Consider the following 10,610-nt stretch of genomic DNA (forward strand, 5'->3'; position numbering starts at 1 on the left):
GTAGAATATACATCGCTTCAAAGACATCAGTTGCTTATTGCACTGATGTAAAAGGTGTTTTAGACATCGGTTTTGAGCAAGCGATGTCTTTTGTGTTTATAAACATCGGTGTTTTAGCCCAACTGATGTTAAAAGTCTATTTTAAAAAATTTAATCAGCGCGCCTTCCCCATTTCCCCCCTTAACCAAATACTTCATTCCCTCTTAAAGATTTCCCCCTTATTTTTTTCCTTAGAAAAATTCCCCCTCTTTTCAACCAAATGTTCCCCTCTTTTTAGTTAAAAAAAAATTAAAAATCAAAATCAAAATCATAAAATATAAAACACAGATCGTAACATTAAAACAAAAAGTCCCCTCTCCTGTCTCTCACTCTTCTGTGCTCTCATCCAAGAACACCCACTACTCTCTCAATATGCTATCTCTCTGTGTGGAATGTTGTCTCTCTCTTGTGTTATCTTCTCTCTCTCTCTGGGCTCTTATCTCTCTCTCTCTGCTCTCATATCTTTCTGTGCTGTCTGTTTAAAGATAAGTCGAAGTTTAAGTCGGAGTTTAAGTTTAAGTCGGGGTTCAAGTAGGGGTTCAAGTCTGAGTTGGAGGTTAAAGCTTGAATGAATTAAGTAAGTTTTAAACCCTAATTTAGAATTGGGGGTTTCAATTTGAAAACCTAATTTTTTATTTTTTAATTAGTAGAGTGATTGTTCTTATTGTGCATAATACATTGAGCATGTTAATATAAGTTGTGCAATTTTTCATGTTTTTAATCATTTTCAGTAGTGTTCTACATTGGGTAATTTTTTAATATTTTAATTGTTTTAAATTTTCTTGAGCATTGTTATGAATTTGTTTCTTGTTATGGATTTCCAGGCTGTTAATTTATCTACAGTTACACCTCGCTTGTGATTCCGACAGAAGGAGGTCCTTGTAATTTTTCACTTCCAACAAACTATACAGTGATTCAATTTGTTGAGTTATATATGTTTGTGCAACATGCTTAACAAATAGAGACCTCAGAGATGTTAATATATGGCCATTGGTTTAGATTCAATGTGTTTGTCACATTGAATTGAAAGTATTTCAATATCTTTTCATTGGAATTTATTGGACTTGCTATTCTTGTTTAATCAACAAGTCTTCTTGCTGTATTATTTTTAAAGAATTTATCTGTACCTGTTTTGGGTTCAGTCAAACATAAGTAGGCATTAAATGATAAAAACACAAAAAATCACAATCGGACTCTGTTTTGTTAGTAATAGGTTTAATAACTGCTAGATGCTAAAACTCAACTACCGATCTATTAAACTTCTGTAACGCAAGTAAAAGAGTTTCTTTGTTTTGAAGTGGTTTGAAATTATAGAAACACAAAAAATCACAATCGGACTCTATTTTCTTAGTAATAGGTTTAATGATTGCTAGATGCTAAAACTCAATTGCAGAATTGAACTTCTATAACGCAAGTAAAAGAGTTTCTTTGTTTTGAAGTGGTTTAAAATACTTTTGCGTTTCAGGTTGCAGATTTAATTGGAAAAGACACAGATCTTATGGAAGGGTTCAAGGATTTTCTGTAACTATGCGAAGGAACTGGTAATTTTTATGAAAAGAAATGCTGAATTGTTCATTTTGTATCTGTCTACACTTTTTTTAATCTTTTGTAATCCACTTTTGCAGATGGATTCCTTGCTGGGGTAATGAGAAAAAGTATGCTTTTGATTTCTGGTTGTTATTATTATATGGCAGCACATTAGGTTTTACTTTTATGATTGCAGCATGTTGATAAATACCAGTTCAAATGCTAAATTTTTTTCTTGATTAATGTAATGAGAATCCTGCTGAAGTCATTAAATGATAGCAGGACATTTTTGGACTGAAGGATTCGCATCCAAAACACTGAAGGTAGAGGAAAGAGAAAGGGATCCTCGACGTGACATAGATTTAATTAAAGAAAGGGACAGGGTGAAGGAGAAATATTGGGGAAAATCCATACAAGAGCTGGATCTCACTAGCTGTCAACGGTGTACTCCTAGTTACACGCTTCTTCCTGATGATGTAGGATTATGTCAATCTTTTCTGTTTTCTTGTGGAAACTACTGTTCTTGTGTTGGTTGCTTAGCAGTGCTTAAACTTTTCTCTTTTTCAGTATCCAATACCATTGGCAAGTCAGAAATCAGAGCGGGAGCACAGGTCCTGAATGATCACTGGGTATCTGTGACTTCAGGTAGTGAGGATTACTCTTTCAAACATATGCGCAGAAACCAATATGAAGAGAGTCTGTTTAGATGTGAAGATGATAGGTACAATGTCTACCTGTATCTATCGTTTATCTGTCAGTGTCATATTCTAATTTGTTTTGACGAATTGTTGATTTGTCAAGTTTCACAGTTTCCAAATTTTGTTGAGGCAAGGTAAAATAATTTCAAATATCAAGTTTGATGTATAGTTTATGAAATATTTAGTTAAGATATAAAAAAGTTTTACTTTTCCTTCTCACTTCCATATAAAGTTACTATGAATTTATTGATATGACACCATCCCGTGGTGGTTCAAATTTATAAAGTATTTGACTCGTCAACCAATGTTGTGATGTTGTTTCTGCTTGGCTTAAACCTTTTATGATTATTCCAGGTTTGAGCTCGATATGTTGCTGCAATCTGTGACTGCAACTGCTAAGCGCGCCGAAGAGTTACTGAACATCATGAACAAAAATTCTATAAATTCTGAAGCAGAAACAAGAGGAGTGGTCGAAGTGTCGGTTAGATTTCAATAAAGTTTGGGCTGAAATCTATGCTAAGAATCATTACAAGTCGCTTGATCACCGTAGTTTCTATTTCAAGCAGCAAGATTCAAAGAATTTGAGCACAAAATGTAAGTAAACAATTTCCCTGGTATTCATTGTTGATAGACATTATTGTTGGGTGTTACTTGGTAATTTCCTTTTTGTTAAATTAGCTTAAACAAATTATGGCTCGGTGCATTAACAATCATAGTTATCAAATTTTGGACCAAGTTATGACATGGCTTTTAGGCAGTTTTTGTTGCTGAAAAATTAAAATTTCAAGAAAGGTAAAAATGGAAGTTAACAAGCAAGCACAATGACAGATACATAAACAGATGCATCAGAATATCTGTTAAGTTCAAGTTTTTTTTTGTTTTTTGTCCAATGTAGATACCAGCACCTACCTACTTACCGTTAACACATGCAAGTGTCATATTTAGTACCATTGTCTGTGTTTCTAACTGTATGTGGCTTACATATATCATCATTGAGACGTGGCTTTGTATTGTTGATATGTTTCAGTTTTTAATCAAGTAACGTGAAGTATATTTCTTTTCATAAGGTTTCTGGCAAGTGTTTGTATTAATGATGGCACATATTAATCGCTTACAGTGCCATTTCGTCTTTGTTTTTAGAATATATACGGAGGATGAACCATTTTCTCTCTTGTAATTAATATGGCCATTTTAATTTTGGCTTTACATACTTTGGGAAAGTTCATTTCTTGATGTTTAATTGCTTCCTGCTCCATTGTTCTACTTTGACATGCAGCATTAGTGAGTGAAGTTAAAGAACTAAAGGAGAAAAGAAAGCAGGAGGATTAAGTTGTTGTTTATGCTATGACTTAAAATGGTTGATTTTTGTTATATGATGGAATCAGTGTTTTGAGTTTTATTGCTCGAGCAAAGTCTTGCTCAAGAAACCCGTAATCCTGACCATAGGCTACTTGTGTCGGTAAACAATCATAGGCGTCAACTAGCAACTAGTCTTGAGACAGTAAAGTGGCAGGTGAATGTTAAGCTTTTTTGGTGTTTTTCTTTGTTTCTATTGTTTTAGGATAGTTATTTGTTACAGCTTTTTTAATAGCTTGAAGTATTTTACAACAAAATTAATCCTCTCAGGTCTATCAAAAACTTATTATCATCGTACGGGACCAGAGGCTACAGGAGCTTTACTAAGGAGTGGGAAGATGCAGAAGAATAAGGGCGTTCCTCAAATGATATTTTACATGTTATTGTCGGTACCAAGTCAAATTCTTTGTATAGGCAGTAGTAGAATATATGGATGGATATGTGTAGTACTTGATATTTGGATTAGATGAATTTGTTGTATCGGATGTTTGAATATTGGTTGTTAAATTTATAGATAACTAGTATTATGCAGCAATTGGTTTTGGTAGTTCATTGGTTTTTGGAATCTATATTTTTAAAAAGTGCATTAATAAAACAGGTACATATATCATTACAATGGAAAATGATGTTTGTCAAAGCTTAATACATCTGTTCTAGTGGACCATTGACATCAGTAAAAACCGATGTTAAATACTACAGCAAAAAAATTCTTAAAAAAAAAACTGATGTTATTAAGTATTATAGACATTAGTTTGTTACAAATAGACATCGGTTACCAATTAAGAACCGATGTCAAAGGTATTGTTAACATCGATTTTTGATGAAAACTGTTGTTACCGGCACTAGTAACATCAGTTTATTGGTTAAATTGAAAGATTTTGCTTAGCTCACATATATTTAAATTGATAAAAATGCCATATTATGATGATATATGAAGATTAGATATGCATGAGAAATTTAATATCAAGATATAGAAATCGGTTTTAAACAAAGAACTGATGTTATATGCTGTATTTACCATCAGTTTAAAACCGATGTTAAATGGGGGGTCTTTAACATCACCCACGAAGACATCGGATTTTTACATTCATAGACATCGGTTTTTAGTCGATGTCTATTGAAGTTTTTCTAGTAGTGTCTCGACAAGCCTAAAATCTCTTATAGAGAACTGAAGACCTCTACAAGCCAAACTAAATATAGTGTTAGGTCACACACACACTGTAGAGGGGGTGAATACAGTGTAAAGTACAATCAAATCGAACTTTAATAACTCAAGTAACAGAAAACAAACTTTATTGAAACAATAAACTCTGTTACAGTATGAAACTGTTACCTCTCAGTGATGAACAAATATCACGAGAGCTGCTAGGGTTACAATGAATAATCTTCTCGAATATGATAACACTTATAGTGTAAACCCTATGTCTTTATTTATATACTACACAGTTACAAGATAATTGCTAATTGATATGGAATATAATTCTGCTTCCTAAAATATATCAATCAGATATCTTTTTTTCCAAGTATTCTATTCTTCATAGAATTCCTTCTTCATGCATATCTCTTCTTATGTTTGTCTCGATCTTCTTTCCTTTAATCAGCTGATGTCCTTATCTGAACGTTCTTCAGTACTTAAGTTCTGATATCCATCTTCTGATGATTATCTCCTGATAATATAAGTACTGATATCCTTAAGTCCTGACTTCCAGTAAGTACTGATTTATCCTGTTTAAGTAAGATCTAAAAACTAAACATAAATCATATTAGCCATGACATTATCAAATATATCTAACAATCTCCCCCAACTTGTAAATTAGCATAATATACAAGTTTAACAGATATTTGATGATGTCAAAAACATTAAGTACAAATGCATGAGAATTAGACTAGATAACTACAACTTACAGTCCTTAAAGCTTTACCAATCTTTAACTTTTGATAACAAATTCAGTCTGTACAAATATCAGAATTTAAGCAGTTATAGATCTTGACTTGGCTTCATCTTCTGATCTCTCTGATGTCAGGAGTTGTTCTGAGATAGTTCTTCAACCAACATCTCTTAGCATATCTGAGTTCATCAATCACCCTCCTTTTAGCATCTTTAAGTTCTGCAGTATCTTCACCAATTTAAAAGATTGCAGCCCTGAGATCATTAATTCTAGTTTTTCTTATGTCCTGATCCAGTCTGATCAAATATGCCTTCTCAGACTCAAGATTGAATTCCACAGCCCTGTAACCCAGAAAGGTAGTTATAATCTTGGCAGTGTTGGGCTTCATCTCAACTATATCACCCTTGTGATCTCTGTACTTTGGAAGATATGTGCTGTCAGACTTAACAGAATAAAGCCTTTTCTGTCTCTGAATCTGATTCTTCAAATAGTTTGCAGCACTTTCTGATATTCTGTCATTTACTTGAAGTAAAAATAATACATGCTCCAGTTCTTCAAAATACTTCAGTGGAATGGCATTTTCCCTTATATGATAAACCCTACCATCTGTCATGAAGTACAACAAGATGTGTTCTTTCAAGTAGGTATGGTAAACCATTTGTACAGATTCCAGTTGATTCAATCTCTCAGGAGTTGCTCCAATACCTGGTTCACTCAAGGAAGTTGGATCATTGGTAGTGTTCTGTATTCTTCTTTCATCAGCACTTCCCAAGCCAGTTTTATCTCTTGCTTCCTTTCCAGTAACCACTCTTGCTTCAAAACCACTTGCAGCAGTCTTCAAAGGTTGAGTCTGTTTTACTTTAGTGAATCCTGGTATGAGTTTCTTTGATTTATCTTCCGATATCAAGTTAACTTGATCTATGTCAGAGGTTACTTGCTTCTACGAAATATCAGAACTTACTGTCTCTTGACTCTGAACAACTTGAGCCATGTCAAAGGTTGTCTTAAAAACTTTTCTTGAAGTCAGAGCAAGACCATCCTTTTCATCAGTAATTTCTTCATTCACAGGAGGCAAATAAACCTTGATAGGTTCACCAACTTTTTCTTTACCCTTGGATCTTGGATCTATCTGCGGTTGTGATTTAGCCATTGTTGCTTCAGTATTTTTCCTTTCTTTTATCACAATGCCTTTGAGTTTTGGAAGTGTCTTTTTACCAGAAGCTTCAGATTTAGACTTGACTTTTTCTGATTTAAGTCTGGCTTCTTCTTCCATTAAACTCTCCAAGTCCATTCCTGGATTTTCCTGAAGAAATAACTGTCTTGACATTTCTTCATCAAGATCTAAAAGTTCATCAGAACTTATCCTTTTACCAGTAGCATAACTAATTCTTTTTCCAGTATCAGAACTTGTCCCGTGACTTGTGATTTCAGCTTTTCTTGATGAGAAACCTCTACCTTGACTATGACCTCCACCCATTCCATAGTTTCCTTGGTCATCTTTTTCATCATCCTTCCCCTTCAGTGTCTTATCAGTTTTGCATTTGGACTTAATTACTTTCTCCCCCCTTTTGGCATCAGTAGGTAAGAGAAGAGAGACAAGCAATTCCACTAAAGCTTGGATTTCATCAAGTTGAGATTGCTGAGAAGCTTGATTTTTCAAAATTTCATCAATCTGAGATTATTGTTTCTCTTGAGTCTTCTCAATATAAGCAACTCTGTCAAAGGTAGGTTGGAAGAATTTTTTTTGTCAAGTTTCTGAACTTGTTCTTGCTTGATTAATTCTTCCTGAATTTTATGTAACACTGCATGAGTAGTGGAATGGAGACCTTGTATATGTTTAGTACTCAATGCAGTGACTCGAAGCTGTGTTTTGAAATCATCAGTAATTAACATCTCATCAGCTTTTGTCAAGTGCTCAACAAGATTTTTTGCAGATGGAATACAGGTAACTGAGTTCCATTCCTTAGTCCACTCCTGTCCTGCAGGAGTTTCACTCCAAGGCACTGGTGCTTCTCTTGTAACAAACTTCTTAACTAGTTCAGATTTAGGAACAGTTTGTTGAGGTGCATGTCCTGAAGGACCTACTTCATCAGTATCTGCATTTGGAGCAGCATCACCAGTATCTCCAGCATTTGCAGCATCAGAACTTAAAGAATCAGTATCTTCTGATAAAACAACAGTATGAGTAGCAATGGAGGCTTCAACATTATCCTCTAATTGCTGATCTGGTTCCAAGTTCTGATCAACAGCCATATCCTGATGCTCACCTATATTCTGATCATCAGCATCTAGATGCAGAGTAGGTGTAGTAGAGAATTCTGGAGTTTGAGCAGCATCAGTAACAGGTGTTGTTGATGGATTAGTTGCTGTTGGAGCTTCTAAGTAAGTACGTCAGGCACAACCAAGTTCTGGATATCAATATCAGCACTTGTGCCTGAATCAACAGGAGATACAGTTTTAGGAGACACAGATGTTGTGTTGGCCTTTTCAGTAGCAGCTTCCTCAGTTGGAGTTAATGGAGAAGCAGTGACTTTAGCAGATTCTGGTTCTTGTGAGATCAGAGATTCCTGATCTCCTTCCTTAGCTGCTGCTTCTCATCATCTGAAACTGGCCTTTTTGCCCTCTGTTTCTTTTATCTCTTTGAAGGTATGGATTCCTTTGGAGTTTCATCAACAATCATTCTTCTAAGCCTTTTGAGAAGCTTAGATCCCCCAATTGCAGAATTCTTCTGAGAAGGAACTTTCTCAGCTTCTTTATCAAGAGGTTCTGAAGTAGGAACCTGTTCCTCACTATCAGATTCATCTCTCAAAACAATCCTCCTTCTCTTCTGAGGTGTTTGAAGAACAGTCTTTGTCCTCTTAGGCTTGGAAGATGAAGGCTTTACAGTAGGTGCTGAGGATGAAGGTTGAGTTGTCTGTGAAGTTGAGAAATATGATTTGAGATATGTTCTGAGGGATGGTTGAGGTATAGATGGATGAGTAGTATGTTCTGATGGTTGCTGTGGTGTTTGGGAGGTGGTGGTAGGTTGGACATCAGGATAAACAGATTTATAGGTTTGAGGATCAGCATTTACCAAGATCTGTTTTATAGATTGAGGAATCTGTAAAGGTCTAACCACCTTTTTCTTAACATCAACATTTACCAAATCATTAAAGGCTCGTTTTGTAATTTTGAAAGATGGAGTTAAGTCAGTGGTAGGTTGGGGTTCATCAGCACAACAATAGTTATAAATAAGCTGACAAAATCTAGCAAAGTAGACAACATTCCTATCTTCTGTCATCCTATCCCCAATAAAACCTATCACATCATTTGCAAAATCAAAATGAGTTTGGTTAATGATAGCATACCCGATGTGCTGACTCATTATAGGGATAACATCAAAGTTTGAACACTTATTCCCAAAAGCTTTAGTGATACAGTCAAAGAAGAAGCTCCATTCCTTTCTGATATGAGCCCGTTTCAACTGCCCAAGCTTTGCCAAACTCTGCTCATACCCCAAACTAGCCATGAACTCTTTAAGAACTAATTCCTCTGGGGTTGAAAAAGTACATCCTTCTGGTAGATGTAGGGTCTTGCGAATTGTACCAGGAGTTACCCCATATGTAGAATCATCCACTTCGAAAACAATACTAGGAGTACCATTTGGACCACCATTATCAAAGTTTCCAGTCCTCCAAAATGTCAGAACTTGTTGGCTCGAAAAGGTTGAAGGTTGGGTCAATGCATACCCAATTTCACTGTGTGCAAGAAGATCTTGCACAAAATGCAACTCAGACGGAGCTTCAACATTATCAAGAATTGCAGCATAGTTATTTGGAACAAATTTAGCTCCATCAATGATCAAATCCTTAGGTGCCATGAAAATAATCGAGATTTAAGAGTGCCTGGTAGGTGTTTGATAAAATGTCTATATGAAAAACCAACGTCAGGAGAAGAAAGAGAGTAAAAGCAAATAGAGAGATAAAGTATAAAAGTGAATAAAAGATTAGAAAATTCTCTCTCTGTCTTACTTATACTTTGAAAAAAATTGTAACCGTAGGACACCTGTCAGACATGCAGTAATAATGAATAGTTAATGGGCACGGGAAAACAGTAATCATTACTTACCCACTTGCAGTTTTTCAAGGAAAAACCGTTCCACTTACCCAGTAATTCCATTAATCAAGGTAAATCAGTTTTAATTCAAAACTGAAACTGTTCCCACTTATTCAATTATTTTTCACTGCAATACCAATATTCTGAAAAAAAATCGAGTGTGAATGACCAAAATAAATCAAGTGAACAAGTACTGATAATGTAAAATCAGAACTTAATTTAAATCAAAATATGAAATGGTCATCAGAATATGAATATTTATCAGGATTTATCAATGCATTACAGAACATCTCAGAGACAAGAACTTGCAAAAAAAAGAAATTTCATTAATATATTAAGAAAATACATTCATGAAATTTAAATTACATCAGAACTTTTACAAGATTGTCCTAAGATGCTAAACCTAACGTCAACAGCCTTAGTCCTAGCTCAAGAAGCAGGGCAAGGCTGACGATGAAGAAAAATAGGAAGAAGAAAATAAGTTATTTCTTCTTCCTACTCTCGATAAAAAGAATAGCGAGACTGATGATTCGCTCTTGCTGGCGGAGAGCTTCCATCCTTTCCTCCTCCAATCGCTCCAGATGGCGATGGTAATCCATGTAGAAGAACAGGATGTGGGTGAGTACCTCCTGGGGAACTGAGTCCCATATCTCATCAGGAATGGCAGTGACGTGCCATTCCTGCTGCCAGGCTTCACATCTCAGCTCCATGTTGAATGTTTCATAGTTCAAAAACATGTTGTAATTGACCATGGTGTTTTTGATATAAAGAGAATGAAGGTGAGTTTGTGATAAAAGAGTTGATGTGAAGGCTGATGTGAAGTGGTTGTTTATATAGGCAAAAGAATGCCAGGAGACGCAAGGAAATTTAATGCTAACAGGTAGAGTTAATTCTACCTCGTCTCCCTAGACGAAAAACAGTCATTGGAAGTGTAAGTCAGGGTTTAATGCGCACAAGTAACTAGTAAACATTACTGTACATGTACGTGAACCACTATCCCTAATGA

The 10,610-nt window shown here is 35.2% G+C and overlaps 1 long non-coding RNA gene across 1 annotated transcript; it reads left to right on the forward strand.

The window, feature by feature from the left end:
* Positions 1-1,855: 1,855 nt before the first annotated feature.
* On the forward strand, positions 1,856-2,852 carry LOC141717199 (uncharacterized). Its single transcript, XR_012573553.1, has 3 exons — positions 1,856-2,042; positions 2,134-2,287; positions 2,619-2,852. It is a non-coding gene; the product is annotated as an uncharacterized LOC141717199 (long non-coding RNA).
* Positions 2,853-10,610: the final 7,758 nt, after the last annotated feature.

This window comes from Apium graveolens, chromosome 4 (genome assembly GCF_009905375.1).
Source record: "Apium graveolens cultivar Ventura chromosome 4, ASM990537v1, whole genome shotgun sequence".
NCBI lineage: Eukaryota > Viridiplantae > Streptophyta > Magnoliopsida > Apiales > Apiaceae > Apium > Apium graveolens.